General features: G+C 39.1%; 1 protein-coding gene across 3 annotated transcripts in view; it reads right to left on the bottom strand.

The window, feature by feature from the left end:
* SLC39A10 (solute carrier family 39 member 10) overlaps positions 1-16,347 on the bottom strand; it is an 89,202-nt gene extending 72,855 nt beyond the window's left edge. For 2 of the 3 annotated variants that reach the window (XM_021286676.2, XM_065068957.1), the window contains exon 1: positions 12,432-12,730. The gene's annotated coding sequence lies outside the window, so the exon portion shown is untranslated. Of the gene's footprint in view, positions 1-12,431; positions 12,731-16,254 lie in introns of those variants that run through there. The other variant, XM_065068950.1, reaches the window with a different exon arrangement.
* Between the last annotated feature and the right edge of the window lie 2,030 nt (positions 16,348-18,377).

The raw sequence follows: 18,377 nt of genomic DNA, 5'->3' as shown, positions 1-18,377 counted from the left end.
GCTGAAAACACAATTCATCCAGTCTGTGAACAAAGATTTGCTTTCACTTATTTCAGATTTTCAACTAGAAGCCTACTCCCCAGACTGTTGTTTAAGGATTGATTGTTGTTAATCTTAGTACTGCAAAGGATTTACAGTCTTCCTTTAGGAAGGGCATAGTACTCAGAAAAACAGGGGTCTGATCTCAGCTAGCTTGTCTTGATGCTAATGATATAAAAATGCATCAATGGAGAGGAGCTGGTTTTACTGTCAGTTACATTGAGACTAAATCAAAAGTGAATTGAATGCACTAGTGTTGAGATCAGGCCACTATCTAGCACTGAATATTTTGGTTTGGACCAAACAGAACTAATGTGAGATAGGATAGCCTGCATACGTCTTTTTAAAAAACAAGCAAACAAACAAAACAACAACAACAAAACCAAACAAAAAAGAAAAAGAAAAACAATCAAACAAACAAAAACAACAACAACAAAAACCAAAAACAAAACAACAAAAAAAACCATGTTTGAGATCACACCATGTCAATGTTTCTCAGCTGTGAGATTACAAGATGAGATAATGAGACAACTGATACTAAAGAAACATGACTAATCATTTGTGACCACAGAGGAATTTCACTGGAAAGGGAGAGAGGGCAAACAAAAGCAGAAGAAAAGCAATCTGACTGGGGAGGGTGGAAAATGGGGCAACAATTTGAGATTTCATGTATGCCGACCCTTCCATTCTAACTGCTCCGTTTCTTGTAGTTGTTTCAGGCTCTGATTAAAGCTTTTGCTGCTCCAGTGGGGCATTAATAAGATTTCTTTCACTGGTGTTTTTATTCATTTAGATCCTCTAATGTCAACCCAGAATGCTACCTTTCCCTTTATCAGGACACTTGTAAGCCTGTTCTCTCCTGTACTTGCCCTGTGCTTTGCTCTCTGTCCTTTACTTGATCATCAACTGCCACCCATTAAGAATTTAATTATCTGTTACAGAAGTCTGTTTTTTCTCTGAACCATAACTACATTACTACATCTTCTGCAGGCTTCATGCCACTGGGCCACCACTAGCTGAAGTAGTAGCAAAGCTCAAACCACCTGTAGGTCTAGGAGGCCAAATACTTCTCCCAAGTCCAACCCTTCACTCAGGCAGAGAAAGCCCCTAGAGCTTGAAGGTAATTTCCTGCTCTGCATGAGATTCCTTGAGTGTTGCTTGTGTGCTGAGATTTCTGTAATCTCTTTTGTACTGGCCTGATTTTGTCTTCATTCTCCACTATCTATTGTTTATATTTCTGAAACTTGTGAATTGGAAGCTTTTTGACTCCAGCCCCTAATTTCCTTACACCAATTTTAAGCTGAACATCTGTGGCTTAGTTGTAACATTAATAAATATTTGAATACAGCACATAGAGATAGTGTACCACTAGAGATTAGCAACGTAGCTACACTCAATTCTTACAGTAAACATCTCTTCCACATCTCCTTTCCTCCCCACTGCATCTGATATTGTATATAACTGCTCAGAGCTTTGCCCCCCGCACCCTCTGCCCCCACGGGAGACTGGCAAGAGAAAGGCAAATGGCTTCATCCATAAAGCTTTCCTCTAGCCCAAAGCTGTGTCAGTCCCACTGGGGATCTCTACTGTAAGCACATCTTGTGCTGCACATTGTGTGCTATGTTACATCCTGTTTTCAGTTCTGCAGAGGAGAGTTTACTTCCCAAACAGTAATGGTTAGAGATTTTTGTAATCCAACCTATAAGAAGTTGTGTCCTTTGAGCAACACAAACCATAACTTGAGGCTTCAAAGCTACACAATGCAAAAATGTATAGAAGTGGCAGTTAGGGATATGATTTAGAGGTGGACTTGGTAATGTTAGGTTAACAGTTGGACTTGATTGTAAAGGTCTTTTCCAACCTAAACAATTCTGATTTTGTGATACTTTAAATGGCATTTGGACACCCCTGCCCCAGCATCTTGGTATCTGACAGTGGTATAGGTTTACACTTGCTGATTATGTCCAGATTCCTTATAGTTCCTGGCACTGACTTGGCTTATTCATAGTTCTTCAGAGCAGAAAGTGTATCCCTAACTAAGGAGGCAAATGTGGACATTCCTAGTGAAGACAACATTGGATCAGGGCAGGCACTGAAAGCAGGAGCAGGCTGTGAGTTTTTCCCTAAATTCTCAAAGATTGCCTTTCTATAGACATTCGGAAAGAGGATGAAAAAGATTTTCAGTTTTAAGGCAGAAGGCCAGAAAGTATTTTGAAGAGGCATCAAATGAAGTGAAAGTCAAGGAAAGGTCTGCAAGAGTAGCTAAGCGATTTGATTGTGAACAAGCTAGCCCTTGTACTAGCTAGGTCCCACAGAAAATTGTGTAGATGAGTCTGCAAGATCCCTTGCTCTTTTTTTTTTGTGTGTGTGTAAAATCATATTTCCCTAATGTTAGCCCTCCTCCTAGCTCTGCAGGCTAACAAAGAGAGAACAGCACAATTGCTTGTACAGATTTTTACTTTCTAAATCTTATGCTAGCCCCAGCAATATCCAAATGAGTGCCTACATTTAAAATTAAACACACATTACCTAATTCCATCTGTCACATCCCAAGCCAGTATTTTAACTGTGAACTTCATAGCATCTTGCAGTTTATTGTCCTTAGCCAGCATCTCTATCACAGGCTGTTTTCTGATGATTTGCCTTCCACAGTTCCTCCACTACAGCTCACTGAAGTCATTGTAGGGCTGTCACTTCAGGAATCGTTTCCATATTGCTTTAAAATGGCAGCTGTGGAATTAAAGCTGGCTCTTCATTTACTGTCCTCCTCCTGCCCTCTGGCAAACCCCATCAAATGAGGTTAACTGATGGAGTTTACTTCATCACAGGATCCCAGTTTTAAATCAAGAATTCAGGTGGAGGAGAGTGGTAAGATTCCCAGGCATATGCACATTATGGGCACAATTAGTGGTGAATTTGATGTGGCATGTTATTCATTCTAGCTCTTACTTCCTAGCGATCCACAGCGTACACATACAAGTTCATTCTTTGCCTTCCACATAGAAAATCATAAAGTTTTTCCCGCCGCCTTGAAAAACCTATTCTCAGTAGTGGCAGATAATATAACAAATAATGCAATGGTCACAAATTGCAGACTGGAAGATTAAAACTGGATGTTAGGAAAAACTTCACAAGGAGGCTAGTTCTGCACCACTAGAACAAGTTTTCCAAAGAGACTGCAGAATCTCCACACCTGGGGAGACTTTAAGGACCTGCACAGACAAAGCCATGGCTGACTGGATCCAGTATGCATGATGTGATGATCTCCAGAGGTCACTGCCAATCTGCTGTGGCTGCACCGGTCTTGAGGGTTGATGTACTTTTTAACTTTACAGCCAGACTCCTCACATGGAAGCTGCCATTTATTGACTACCTCAATCCCTCCTTCCAGCCTGTGACTCTATGGTCTCTCATCATGAGGGTATACAGAGAGTCAGAGTTAAGAGAAAGGACCAGCCTTGTCTTTTGGGAAGTGTCTGAGTTTCTGCCCAGTCCTGAAGCAGCTCTCTTTCCTGTCCCACCTGTAGCAGATACCCACCATCATCGTAGGTTTTCTAGAACAGCATCCATGCTGCTGGCTTTCTTCCTTGAGGGACTCCCCACCATGATCATGCCTTTTGGGCAGCAGGCAAAAGCCCAGGCTATATCTCAGTTACCTGGGTAGGAGGCAAGACAAGGCTGCCTGAACAGCACTACTTAGTTAAAGTAGTTTGCTGCATTGTTGTTTTTCCTGGCTATATTGGACCTTGTTTTGTTACCCAGCTGGTTTAGCCATTGTTTGAATACTATTAATTGCTCTTGGCTGTACAGGACTTATGTTCTACATTTCTATTTTTTCCTGTAATTTGATGGCCTTATCAGTAAAGGTGCTTCCCTGAGGAACAGCTATATTTAGTTAAATTTGGATTCAGTCTTCAGTCTTATAGTGGCAGCTAAGGCCTCAAAAGTAGCTTGTAAACATGTATGTTCAAAGGCATAAAGGATTCCAAGGGCTCAGAAGAATAGGAAGTGGGTCTACAGGTGTATGATAGATAGGGTCCCTAAGGAAAAAACACAAGAGGTAACTAAGGAGATCAACTATTTAAAATGAATGGGAAGATGACAGTAGGTAACATGAAGACAGGTGAAGGGGCTTTGGGGATCAGCATAGCTGAACTTTGTTATGTGTATTAAGTAGGAAAATAGTGGTGCAGACAGGCTGTAAGAAAGCAGGGTCTATTGCTTCACACAGGAGGAGGAAAGCGAGATTTCTGCTTTGTTAAATAGTAGCAGAACAGCTTGGGGGATAGAACAGCTTTTTCCCCAGCAGAGCAAGTATGTTCCTCACTTTTTGGAGAGAAGGCTTATCTCCGTCTCAGAATTCCCCTTAGTGAAAGTCCCGAATCTTTCAAAATATTAATCGGGGCATTGAGAACGTTGGCGTGTTACATTAGTGAGCTGTTACAAAAAACTGGTTTGAAATTACTTAATTAGCAGCACAGAACAATTCTGTCAGAAGAACACAAGCCACACTCTTACACTCAGACCCACATCCTTAGCTTCTCCTACTCTACTTCCCCATGTTTCTTGTGCCACACCGTGGTTAATGGGAGAAGACCCCTGCAGCTTGTCTCACATCTTACCAGGATCAGCATGGACAGCATCTAACTTATCTGTGGGCAACTTCTCTAGCACTAGCTACAGGAATTCTCATCCCTGCTCATACAACAGCTCTCATAAGACTTTAGTGACCTTCACTGTCTTTTGAAACGCTTCTGTCAAATTTGGTTAAAAGTTACCAACATCTCCAAAGCTGTCAGGGGAAAATGAGATAATATAATCCTACAAATCTGCCAGATTTGGTTAAAAGTTACCAACATCTCCAAAGCTGTCAGAGGAAAATGAGATAATATAATCCTACAAATCTGCATTATTTTAAGTCATTAATTTTGCATTCTAATGAAGCTTGCAAAAGCTGTAGCAGAGATTATGTTCCTTAGGCACACCTGTTAGGAATACTGGAAGTATTTGGCAAACGGTTAATAGCCTCTTAGTCTCTTTGATTTCCCTATACAAGAAATTGAAAGCATGTTTCATGAAGGGAAATCCAAAAACATTTGCCACCTTCTCTGCAAAAGCCATTTTTATGTGGCTTACTTTTACGCTTCTGCTAACACTATTCTAAGCTTCCTTTGAACGTTCATTATTAAGAAACTTTCCAGTAACAACAGTGTATTGTTCAAACATTTTTCCTTAACTCCCACATATTTCTCAGAAGAAAAACCCAAAGCAAATGCAAGCAACCCTTCCAGTCCCTCATGAAATGATGGGAAGGAGAAGCACACACCTATATTTTTTAAGCAACCTGTACCATAAAAATCTTTGTTTTCTTCAAGTAATTTGGTGGTTTAAATATCCTTAGCTTTATACTTTTTCACCTAGACACATACAGTTCATCCTGGGTCTCAGCTAAGAATGACATTGAGCAGAGAGAAGTGCTTTTCCAGAGCTGTTGCCTTGTTGTTTTGCATTTGTCATTGGCCAGGCTATCTGGAGGCTTCTGTGTGTGCTTGGTCATCTTCTTCCATTAGAAAAACCCACTTGAAGCTGATGCAATTTGGCTCATGAAGATTTGCAGCATTCACAATTCACTCTCAGCATGGTCTTAGCAGGATGCTGGGGATTTCATACCAAAAGAAGGGGAGGTAGCCTAAGTGCACCCCAAATGAAGGCAAAGTCACTCTGATTAAATGTGGATAGCCATATGCTGGATACCCACTGTTCACTCAACATTTGCTGTGGGCAATTTAATTCATCTGTACAATACCTGGCACCAGTTTCAAAGACAACTTTTCACCTGAGGCATGTCAATCAAACTTTCTTAAATGGACAAAAATATCTTAAAGGAAAAAATCATGTGGCTTTCAGGAAGATGTTATAAAACCATACGTGTACGAACTGTAGGTGACTCATAAGATCTTCAGTTTGACCTCTCAGACAGTTACCTGTGCTTCAGAATACTTGGAAAACAGGAAAAAAATCTTGCAAATGCTAAATCTAATCTATGCTTATATAAGCATTTTGTCATATAGTTATTGTTTATAAATATTCTGTTCTTCTTTCTTTCAAATTCCTCATTACCAATGAAGGTTTTTCTCAAACTGACAGTAAGCCACATCTGAGAGGCTGTTCTGTTTTGCCATGCCTAAGACCTTGAGATTAATTGCTTAATGCTTGGTATGGGCAAAAGTAAACCACAGAAACCTGGCAACAACATTTGAGTCACTAATGCTCTTTTTCAAGCTGTATATTACTGCCAAGTAGCCCCAAAATTAGCACAGGGTTTTTTTTTAATAAAAAACATAATTCAAAGCTAACATTTAGGGAAGTACACTGACATTTCTATTTGCATAATGGATCAAAACTAGAGCAGCTGCAGCTGAGCTGTGCTGAAGCTTACTGTGAATAAGTAATGCTTTTGGAATGGAAACATCCAATGGAGATAGACCAAGGAAGTACTGATGAGTTTGTGAGATTGAAGTTACTAGCATAGTGTGGCTCTGATCCTGTAAAACAAACTACTTCATGCACATGGAATTTTATGGTTTAGCTGAAAGGAAAAAGAAAGCAATTTTCTAGCAGGTTTGCAGGGTTAGACTTAAACTGCTGAAGAGAAAGGGTTGTAGCAGCTTTATACAAAATGCACCCAAGTAAAGCAGGGAAGGAATCCATAGATATCAATCAAAATAGAAATATTCATCTTGAGTATGTACAGAAGTCTTACAGAGAATGGAATTATTTTTTCTCAGTTTTCCTAGTCCTTTCATTACAATCAAAGCTGCAGTTGAAGTCAACTATAACAGCACAGTAATCCCTGTCCCCTAAATGAGGTTGCCCATCTAAGATGTATATTATTTCTGTCTAGTTTAGTGTGCACAGGCAGAATCCACACTTCAGATTCACTTCTTTTTAGCCCTTGTTTCACCATTTTTCTCTCTTCTTAACAGTTACCCAGGAGACAGCTGCCTACTGTTTTCTTTTGAAGAAAACCCCAAACTATACAGTGCTGGATGAAATTATGACTCCTCATGGTGCACAGTCCCTGCCTGACAATATCTGTTTTAGGTTGTTCTTCAAATATGCTGTTTCTATGCAAAATGAGTTTGCCTCCCTCCATATCCCCAAATATTTCCTGCCCTCTTTCTTCAGGTTTTGATGCTAAGAACACACATAATCCCAGCCATCCACTGATTTCTTACAGACTTCCCTTTGCCTTACAGAGGCAGCTGCCCAGCCAGCAGCCGCATCCCCACCAGGCATTACCTCTGTTCTGGCAGCCTGTGCAGATTTTGTGCACCTTCCTGGTGATGCCTCACTACTGCAAGACCTGTGTTAGCAGCAGGATTTTTTGCTGTAGAAATTCTCTTAGTTAAAAAGAACTGCTACATTTCATCACATTTTCTTAAGGATTAAACAGGGTACAGAGGCACAAGAGAAGAAACACTGCACCTGTCTTGTAACTGCCCTGCCCCTCGATCTTCAAGACTCCTTCTAGTGACTATAGCCACCTGCCCAACTAGCCAAGAACAACCTCATGACAGGAAGCATCCAGATCACCTTCTACCATCACAGAAAGTTATTCCCTCCACTGAAGGCCTTATAACACAAGGAACACAAAGCACACAACACTCAGATTTCCCAAGCCTGCTGCCCTTCCTGCCTCAAAGTGCAGACCGATTCAAGTTGATAATTTCCAGATTTGTATTTTTTTCAGCATGACTTTTTGACCTTTTAGGTCATGGCACTGCTTTAACTTCCAGGGATTTTGCTTGCGTGAAGATACGTTCCTGATGCCTGCTATCAGCAAGCAATCTTTCAGCAGCTATCCCACCAGACCCTGCCTTGTTCCAGGGTAGGCCTCCCTCTGTGCTCACCAGCACACTGCACTTATCTCAGACAGATATTACTTTCTCCTTTAAGTGATGGCCATTCACATTATAGAATGCATACTCCCTATTGTACATATCCTGGTGCGAGGTCTCATATGGTGTTTTGGAGCTTGCTTGCTAGTCTGATCTGGACAAGAGTCACAGCAATACAATGACCAATGAGACACACATGGTGCCCCCAGAACCAGGTCAAGATAGAGAATCTCCAACAGAAGCTTTCAAAGTAGGGAAGGATTTTGGCCGACTTCCCCTGTGTAGTCCTATGACAAGAACTCTTTCACACAGTAACCTGACTTTAAGCACAAATAGCCTTTTGAAGTGGCTTTGTTGAAGTGTAAAATCCTCAGAACATTTTGGTAGAGATCAGTAGAGAGTGATCTTAGTTATGATCAACGCCAACTCAATTCTTTGTTAGCAGCACTGAGTCTTAAATGCAAATATTACAGAAATTAAGCTGAGAAGAAGCAAGATCATTGTGCTACTTGGTCTGGTGCTAGGACCACCACAATTGTAAAGTAAGCAATGATGTGAATAAAAAAAGATGATAATCCTGAAACAGAAAATGTCTAGAGAGACATTAGACAACCTGGCAAGTATGAAATATTCCTGACCCAAATGTATACTGCAGATTTGTCTGGTTAATGAAGACCTAGATGAAGCAACATAAAAGCTATACACAAACTTCTGTTATTTGTCAAGCGGCAAAATAGGGACAAGGTAGGAAAAGAATATAAGAGCCATATTCCACATTCTTCTATTTCTGGGAGACATTCTGTGAGGTATTACAGAAAAGTCCACCACAGCTAGCAACATACCTTCAAATATCTAAGGAGAATGTTGCCTGGTTGATCTGGCCAGTGTTCTGTGCTTGTTCATAGTGATAAACAAGGTGACCACCTCGACTGCTATAACTTACGCACCTTATTTTAGGGACAAAGCATGTCTGATATAGTGTTAAATTGCTCTAAGGCACAACATTTTATTGCCCCTTTTAAAGAACTAGAGTATCCATCTCTTGGGGAACACGAGAGAGGTTATTTTCCAAACTGCCTATTATAATATTTTTTCTCTTCTGTTTGTTATTTAAAATTCTCAAGTTTCTGTTCTGGATAAGAGCTATACAGACTCACAATAAGCACAAAGGTACAACAAAAATGAAGTGTGAGCCATAGTGGATGTTACAACCTGCGTAATCACCCAGTGAAACAAGGCCCATATGTTTTCTATAGATTTGCATAATACATATTTTGAGGATGAAATTTGCATAAAGTTGTGCTATTAGTCAATCACACTGTGAACAACCCTACCAGCATTAGATAATGATACCAATAGGTTACTTCATATATTTAAAGTTTTTAATCAAAGGGTCCTTTAACCTTTCTCCACGCTCAGATCCTGCGAGAGAAATCTGACCTTGATCTCCTGTTTACAGAACAAAACCATTACATTAAATATACAACAAAGAACAGTACAGATCCCATAGAAGTCATCGGCCTGAACTACTCAAGCATTTAGTCCTCTACTGGATTTCTGAAAGGAGAATTATAGTACTTGCACACACCTCTTAAAAGGATAATGGCGCTGAAGAAATTAAACGACCTACACATGGTGCCTCTAGCTGTTGTATAGTTTTCTTGCAGTACACTTTAAAAGGCCATTGACTACAACAGCTTTTTTCCAGACGCAGGGAAATACCTTCCTTTGAGACAGTGCCAATCTATGTTGCAGAGTTAGTCAGAGACCATAATGGCTTAAAATTCTGAAGAACTCCAAGATGAGAGCACCAAGCGCATGTTTGGGCTGGAACTGTGGCCTTTGTTGTCTCAAGTCCAAGAACAACCTACAGCCTCACTCAGTTCTTACATAAAGTTGTAAAACATTTCTAAGAGTCTACCTCTTAATCGTTTAGCAGAAGAGCTTCTTATCCCAGCCTTATGGGGCACAACTGGGCAGCACAAGAGAGTTATGCCAAATGACAGTGCTTAATGAGGGCAGGGCTCCAGCTTTTAATCAAGAAAAAGCTTTTAAATGAGTCCTCTTCTGCTGCAAGAGGCATCTGAGCTTGAAATGTATCTCCTCACCTCTCCCTCTACAACATTTAGTATGTAACATATAGAGCAACTATAAGGTGATTTCTTTTTTTTTTTTTTTTTAATTTAAATTAAGACACCAACTATTGCATCTGTTTTAACAGTAACCATCAGGAACCAAAACCAAGAAAGACTTTTAAAGGTAATTTAACATTTTATTATTGCTGGAGATATACAATAGGGAATCTCTGTGGCAGCCCAAGTGGTCAGAGATTTATATGACCATTTCCCTTATCTAAAGAAGTCAGGCAGACCTACAAACTTCCTAAGGTTTTAAACTGACAAACACCAAAAGAGTCAACATGAAATCTAAAGACAGCTCATGCTTGGAATGTGGTTCAGGAAACCAAGTTTTACAGCTTTTAAATTATTGAAGTATAGAAGAGCATATTTAAGATGGAGGTATTTCAAACCTCTGTCTTTGGTGAGGACTACAGCAGCGGGACTCATTGGGTCTCTACTGAAGCAGATGCTGCTTTGGACCATGGAGGAATTGCCAGGCAAAACAGAACATCAGAGCTAGCTTGCCTAAATAATTTCCTTTTCAACTGTCTTTCTTGGTGAAGTTACTGCTAACAACCTGCAAAGAGGACAGAACCGGGTTCCTTACAGGACAATGGGGACAAATTTAAAATAAAGGAAATTAAAACAGAATGCAAGAGAACACTTTATCTCTCTCTCCTTTTTTTTTTTTTTTTTTTTTTTTTTTTTTTAAATGTGAGTGTGGTCCACCAGTGGAACGGATTGTCCAGAGAGGTTGTGGAGTTTCTGTTGGTGGAGTGACTCAAAAGACATCCAGACATGGTCCTGGGCAACCTGCTGTAGCTGACCTTGCTTGTGCACCACAGAAGCCAGAATGTGGATCCCCAGCACTAGGCTGCAAGTAGTGGAATTGTGCTTATTTACATTGCTTGAAAACTGGTTCCTTACACCGAAATAATGTGTCAGGTTTTTTTTTTTTTGTGGAACTTTTGGAAGTTTCAGTAGGTTTTTACATCTGTACACATTAGCAATGTTGATGTCCTAAAGTTGTCTTAAATAATATTTCATCTAGACCCCAATTAAGCAGACCTCTCATAGAGTGTTATCCAAAACTTGCTAGGAGATCTTCAAGGCTGTTTCAAGGTCTGGTAATTTGCCTGAGTTCTATTCCTTACAAAGACGGCATAGTCAGAATAAGGAGCCACTTCCTCCTTCAGTAAAGTGGATTTCCTCCGACTTTCCTGGGGGTCTAGTTTACCTGCTCTTGCAAACAACACAGAACAGATCATTCCAACGTTTGCTAGACAAAGGTGTTATGGACTATGAGTACACCTTTAGGAAACCTTGAGTTCAACATACATTTTAGAATTCCCACCTGGTATGGGGTCTCAAGTAAAGCATGTAATCCCACCTACAGGTCTACACCTATCTGTCAGCCATACTGTTCTTTTCCATCTGCAAAGAAATAGCAAAGTCAGTTATTGACTTTCCAGCATCAAGAGAGAAGGGGAGGAAGCAATGGGGGAAACGGACAGAAAAACAGAGAGACGCTCATTACAAAGAGAGAAATAATACATCAAGTTAGCTTCTTTTCAAGAATTGCAGCCTGTAAGTACGGCTATACATCTATGCATCTCAACAGCCCATCGATATACCGTGACACTGTGCTTACACTGTCTGAGAACTGGTTCTGTTGTTTTGCTTCATCAGATACACAACAAATTGGAAATCCACAAACAAGGAAAGCACTGAGTAAAGCCCAGGATCTATTATTTCAGAATAGATTTTCCCTTCTCCTCCTAAAGCAATCATTAGGGAAAAAAGCCCTTCAAACTGTGACAGGAAAAAATGTAATATGTTGAGTTCTGTTCTATAAAATCGTTTTGAGTTCTATTGCAAACTATCTTTTCTGGTTTGTATATTGACTATATTAATAATGTATAACAAACAAAATATTTCTTTATATATTGTACTTATATCTAATAATTTTCCACTTGACTTCAAGACTAGTCCTTAAATAACACCTGCTTACGCACAGGAATAAGACTTCTTCAAAACGCAGACACAGCAAGAGCCCAAACCCATCATTACAGCCAAGCGTGGTTTGTATTACTGTAGGTAGCCCTGTTACACTGCTGGTGAGGTTTGGTACAACTGAGCCTTCCAAAACAAAGACAGATGATGAATCAAATGAAGTAGAAAAGATCCTCTTTGACAGGCTTAAAATTTTAACAGCAAAAAACAAACTGTTGTTTTCAAACTGCACCTCATATATATATATATATGTACATATACAGCCCATGCTCAGTCTCTAGCTCACTGCAGCAGAGGTCAGCAGAACATCTTCATCAGCCAGTTCTCAAAAAATGAAAAGGAATGCAAACACACTTACCTGAAGAAGTCTGGACAACGTAGAGACCAGCACAGGCTAGATCCCTTTATACGGCAGGCCTTCCAGTGCTCCCCGTTCCCAATGTGCAAGTGAAGAAAAATTGTTTATGCTACTGCACTGATAAAAATCACCTCAAAGGGGCCCAGAGCTGCCCTCATAGCTCATAAATTATATAGCTTTACCCTGCTTGGCACAGGCTTGAACCTTGTTATAATTTAGCTTAAAAGACAAAGCAAAGTTTCTGCTTTTTCAGAGCCCTTCGGCATTTTTGCTGCCGAACCACAGGGTCTGGTCAGGCCTCTACAGGTGTTCTTAATTAGGAGCAAATCCATGTAAGGTACTAGCCTTAAAGATATATGTCTCTTAAGCACAAGCCTTCAAAACTCAGCTGTATCATACCATCATCTTCACTGAGTTATGCTTACAAAGAGCACAGATAAATTGTTTAATCAGAACTGCTGTTTCCCTTTGCAAGCAAAAGATCATGAAATAGCTATCCTGCGGTACAAAAGCATTGAGTTATCTCATCCTAATGTAAGTGCCTAGTTGATTCACCTTCCTGCTTTTGACTTGCTTTAACACTTAGATTTTAAAAGTACTTCTGGCCTTAGAGGCAAGAGCAGGGTATAAAATCCAGCACAGGCACTTCCTGCAGAATTTGATTATCTTTGGGAACAAATCATCTGGCCTCTTATTCACATTTTCAAGAGAAGACTGAATGACTTAAAAAGTAAAGACTTCAGAGAAACAGTGTGAAATCATGCACAGAAAGAGACATATAACTGTGGCCTGGAAGATCATGAATGGTGTATAGCCTGTGAGGATATATGGAAATAACATTCTTCATTTTGAAAGACTCAGAGGAAAAAGACACAAGCAATTAAGCCACACAGTGCAATGAAATATATTAGACCCTTTCTTAATGCTGAATAAAGTGAGACAGGCTTACAAAAGCATTGTCACTGACACATTCCAAAGGGTTCTTCAGGTCAAGTGCCCTGTCTTTCCAAGCACCCAATTTCCAGTGCAGTCGTACAAGGAGTCTACCATGTGAGGCCACTAGCAGGGCTGAGACTGGAGAGCTTTGTTTTGTCAAAGGCTATGAAATGCTGTCAACAGGGCACTTTCCTTTTCCCTGAATTATGAACAGCAGAGCTGTTCTGTGGCTGAGCTGGTAGGACCATCCTTCATTTTTGTTTGCAAAAGGAGCAAGGTTTATTTATAGCCTGTGGAAGTTCCCTGCCAGGTGAAACGGTGCTCCTGCCTTCAACCACTCTGAAGCTGCTGTGCTGCTTCAGGACTTTAGATCACTACCTCCGGAATATAAACTTCAGAAAGATTTCAGGACTGAAGGGTCCTGGGCTCCTTTTAAAGAATCATCATATGGATATTAAAAAAATAGTAATTGAGAATCGACCCTAATGAACAGCATCGAAGTGTCTCACCAGAGAGAAGGAATGTCTAATTTATGCACTGAGGACAACAGTCAACAGAGCCTTTCTGTCTCCACTGGACTCTGAGGTGCTGGCTTAGTGATGGTCAGTGTCACCACCTGAATTAGGAACCTACATCTAATAGTGGGACTACAGGAACCTACATTTGGCACTGGGACTACTTCCCACTCTCTCTTCTGGAAGTGTATTTTTAGTTCTGAATGTCTAGAAAGTCCTCAGCATCACCTCAACAACTAATGCCAAATTGTCATTAATTCCCAAAGTGTTCTAATATGAAAAGCAATTATGGAAAATAAGATTCTTGGCTTAGAGAAACTGATGTTATCATTAAAAAAAAGATCTGGCCAAGCAACAGTGGTAATGATATGAAAAGTAAATAAGCACAGGAGGTAATATAAAGATGCTGAGTTGGGCAGGAAATTATTTCTAATGTGAACTAAGTCACTCTTTTATAATACTCATTCCACCAAAATTGATGCATTTAAATTGCTGCTTAGGTGCCCTTATTCATTGCAGTTTACAGCATATTAGTTTAAATGCAAAGTTCATTTAATTCTGGCTAGGTCAGTAATTGTGCTAATGAACAAGGTGCACCCTCAACTATTTTCTTTAAGATGGTTAAATGCTCATTTTTAAAATAAAATGGCTTTCTTTTTATAGTTTCATAGAGGCATACAAGAAAAAAAGTGCTGATCCTGTGCAGGCTCAAGTAAAAAGTAAGATGCCATGAAAGTTTAATTTAAAGACAGGACAGTTTCTCATGCACTATATAACCTGTTACTGCCATGAAACAAGACCCTGCTTAATATCCATGTACTTTAATTCTCAGCAAGAAACGTTACAGAACCAGCAAATTTATTACTATTTGATTAACTAGTTAATTATGTTGTTATAAAAAATTTTCTTTTAATAAACAGTTTCCTTTTTCCACATTGGTAAATTTGTGATACAGAAAAATTAGTTTAGTCCCAGTTATTTATAAATAGTTTTGATTATAGCCTTCATTTTTTCAGTGAGTGCTTCTACTTTGAATTGTTATACAACTAATAATTTCAAATTTAATCTGGTTGTGAGAATGTCGCATATACAAAAAATTATTTAATTCACTACAGAATAGATGAGGAAGCTGGCTAGGAGGGTAATAGTGGATCTATAGTTCATTTGTAAAACTGTTACCTTGCACTTCTTGCCTTCACAAACAGGGGAATGACTATTTGACTTTAAAAAAAACTAACAACTAACAACTAACAACTAAATATCTTCAGCGTCTTTTGTAATACAACCCATATGTAAATAATTTTTTTTTTTTAATTTGCTAGCTCTTATCATACAATCCAATTTCATCCATTCTCAAAGGGTCTGATTCAAAGCTTTGAAATTGATGCCAGTCGATTTATTCATTGATTTATTAATAAATCACTGCCTGATCAGTGAATTCTGTGAGACACTTCTGTGTCTTCTGCATCCTCTGGAGAGAGTGCACTGGAAGCAAATTTGACATATAATTCGCAGCATGGCACGATAACGTAATGCAGAGGACAAAACCACTGAAATGAAACTTAATTGATGAATGAAAAAGGTGGGAGTGGAATTAGAAGTGTTGTAATTTTGTAAAAGAGCTTCCATTTAATGTCTGTTCTGCTAATGTGCTTACTGACTAAACAGGAATACCAGCAGTGTCTAATACGGTTGCCTCTTGAAAGCAGAGACAGGGAATGAGGGAAAGCCCTTCCAAAAGTGTTCTTTCAGATTTGTCACTGATGAAAGAGTGTGCTACATTTATAACTGTAAAAAAGGTTGTTTCAGTTTTGTAAAAAAAAGAAGAAAAATATTATTTAAGTTAGAATTTGTCCAGAAATGCAGATCTCTGTTCTAAGCAGTCACACACACTTTCAAGGTGCATTAAAAAGCCAACTTATTATTTATTACCTGCATCAGTCTCCCAGCTGTAAAATATGTTTAGTAAAGCAGGCAAAACAGCAAAATGCCACATTATCAGTATCTATTTTCTGATGATGGTGATGGAAAGAAACAGGAAGATAAAGGAATTGTGATATGCAAGTAAAACCTGAAAATAAGTAAGTAGCTGGGGACAGTAAAGTGGAAAAGGACAAGCAATTGGAGAAAACTATATTAAGGAAAAGAAATATGAAGTAAAAAGGAACAAGAAACAGATGGGAAACAACCTGGTATAGAAAGTAATTTGATACAGATACTAGTTTACAGTAAAAGTACAAAGTCTCATTAAACACACAACTATAATGCAAAGGAAAACTCTCACAAAACTTGTTTTGGCCAGATGCCTGTGTTCCTGAGTCCCATAAATCCCAGTTAAGTTATATCTCAATTTTAAGGTCAGAAAGGCTCACCTAGTCTGACTTCTAGTCCATATGCGGTGCATTTCACCCAGCTTTCTCTGCACTGAGCACAGTAACTGTACAGAAGGAAATACCCAGCATTTAAAAAAACTCCTATTTTAAAAATCTACATTTTTCCCATATTCTCTGCACCATCTTGGAATATTCAAACCTGCAATTTATTGAAGGCACTGAGTGTAGGCTCTTCTTTTATGTGGGCAAAGATCAGACAATGTCTTGTTAGAAGAGCTGCCAAGAGCTAAACTGTCTTTGAGAATGACTTGCTACAGTTTTCATTTTAAGTGCAAAACCTTTGTAGATTTTACTTTCCTCATTTAACACAATCATTCAGTGATAACCTGCTAATCCAATTACAATGTATTACTCACAGGTTTTCAGTTTTATTAATTTCTTTATAACCAACAAAAATGTTCCCTTAAGAATGTGAAATACCTTTTAATTTATGAATTCATTTGAAGAGATGCCATCATTCCACTTACTACCCATGTGTTAAATTAGTACTTTTCAGTTCATAGATTTCTCCAATAAGCCTCAAGGTCTTTTTTCCTTCCCTCCAAATAATAGGACTTCCTCCCTTCCTTTCTGTCCTATACAGAAATTGAAGTTATTGCCAGTGTTTAGGCTGTAGGCAGTTTTTGGCCCCAAGCTGTTTTTTTTTTTCTCACAGTTCTTTCCTCCCTCCACCGAAGACGCAGTGATTATACCTGGGATCTGCTGACATGTTGGTGCCTGCGCAGGTAGGAACATCTGCCTCGGCACTAAATACGGGAGTGCTGATTACAGAGTGAGTTGAGGATGAACTCAGTACTGTAAGACTGTGTTTCTTCTCCTGCATAACCGTCTGAAACAAAGGCTGTCCTGTCAGCCACAGATTTTTATCATTATTTAGTCCCCAGTCTTCTAAAAGTCCAAATAACACAACCCACCAGCAGCTAACTGTACTGTATTCTCAGTTTACTTTGGCACGTAGAGCCAAGTATTGAGGTTTGAAAATGAACCTTCTTCCCTCCAGTTTGCTTTCTGTTTGGTAAATATTGCTTTTACTCCTTTTTAGCTGCATCAGCAACAGAAGCCAGGGTTGGTTTTTTTCTTATAGTATGCTTGGAAAAATCTTATGAAATTACCACCACCCCCCCACCCCCATCAGTTTATTTTGGTTAGAGCCAGTGAATTACATGTTACCAGACATTCAGGTTTTGACATGTTTGCATTTACACCAGTGGCTCTGATATTCTAACTTATCATCTTATAGGCCAGTTGGAGTTAAGAGTATGTTTTATTAATTGAATCCTACTCCAGTCTGGTGGATCATAATGAAAGGGCAAAAACCTTGTAGGCATTCAGAAGTACAAATATATAACTCTTCTGATTATATTTCACTGATGATGCTGAAGAACATTCTGAACTAGAAAGATTAAATAGGAGGCTACAAATCATGCAAACTGACTAGATTTTTTATTAATAAAATCTTACAAGGTAAGAGTGGATTCAAGTGCTCCACTGACTTCTAAGGGACATATATTAAGTGTTTAACAGATACTCCTTTCAGATCATTTTCCTCTGTAAAAATGACTCTTCTGTTTCTGAGATTTTTCAGTTGTTAGGTGAATCTTTATAAGCTGCACTCTCTAGTGCCTGTGTTGGGACTTGCATTCGTTCTTGTATTTAAAATGATGTAATGAGAAAACAGCTAATGTGCTCAGTCCATTAAGGAAATAACATGGAAAGTCTTGGACCACATATTTTTGTAATTAGCACATTTGCTGACAAAAGGTATTTGCACATTGATGATAAGCTGCATCCTTATTATATTTGATACACTGATGAGACGTATTTTAGAGCTAAAATACGTCTGATATCGAGCAATTTTCTTATCCTTTGGAAATGCCTAAAGGGCACGATTGAGAAGAAATTGCCTGTGTATGGATAGCAGCCTTCAAAGTTAAATCTCAGCTACAAAGATAATTTATACCATCTTTTATGAGGCTGTGTTGTGTGCCACTGCTTCTCTTGCATGGTAATGTGATGGAGCACAATGCTGCTGCTGAAGTCAAGATATCCCTCAAGTGCCTACTGTATCCATTAGGCTCTGAAAATTGAGAATCGCTTACTAC

The sequence above is a fragment of the Columba livia genome, chromosome 7 (genome assembly GCF_036013475.1).
Source record: "Columba livia isolate bColLiv1 breed racing homer chromosome 7, bColLiv1.pat.W.v2, whole genome shotgun sequence".
In the NCBI taxonomy this organism is placed as follows: Eukaryota; Metazoa; Chordata; class Aves; order Columbiformes; family Columbidae; genus Columba; species Columba livia.
This window is presented reverse-complemented; position numbering and strand designations above follow the sequence as displayed.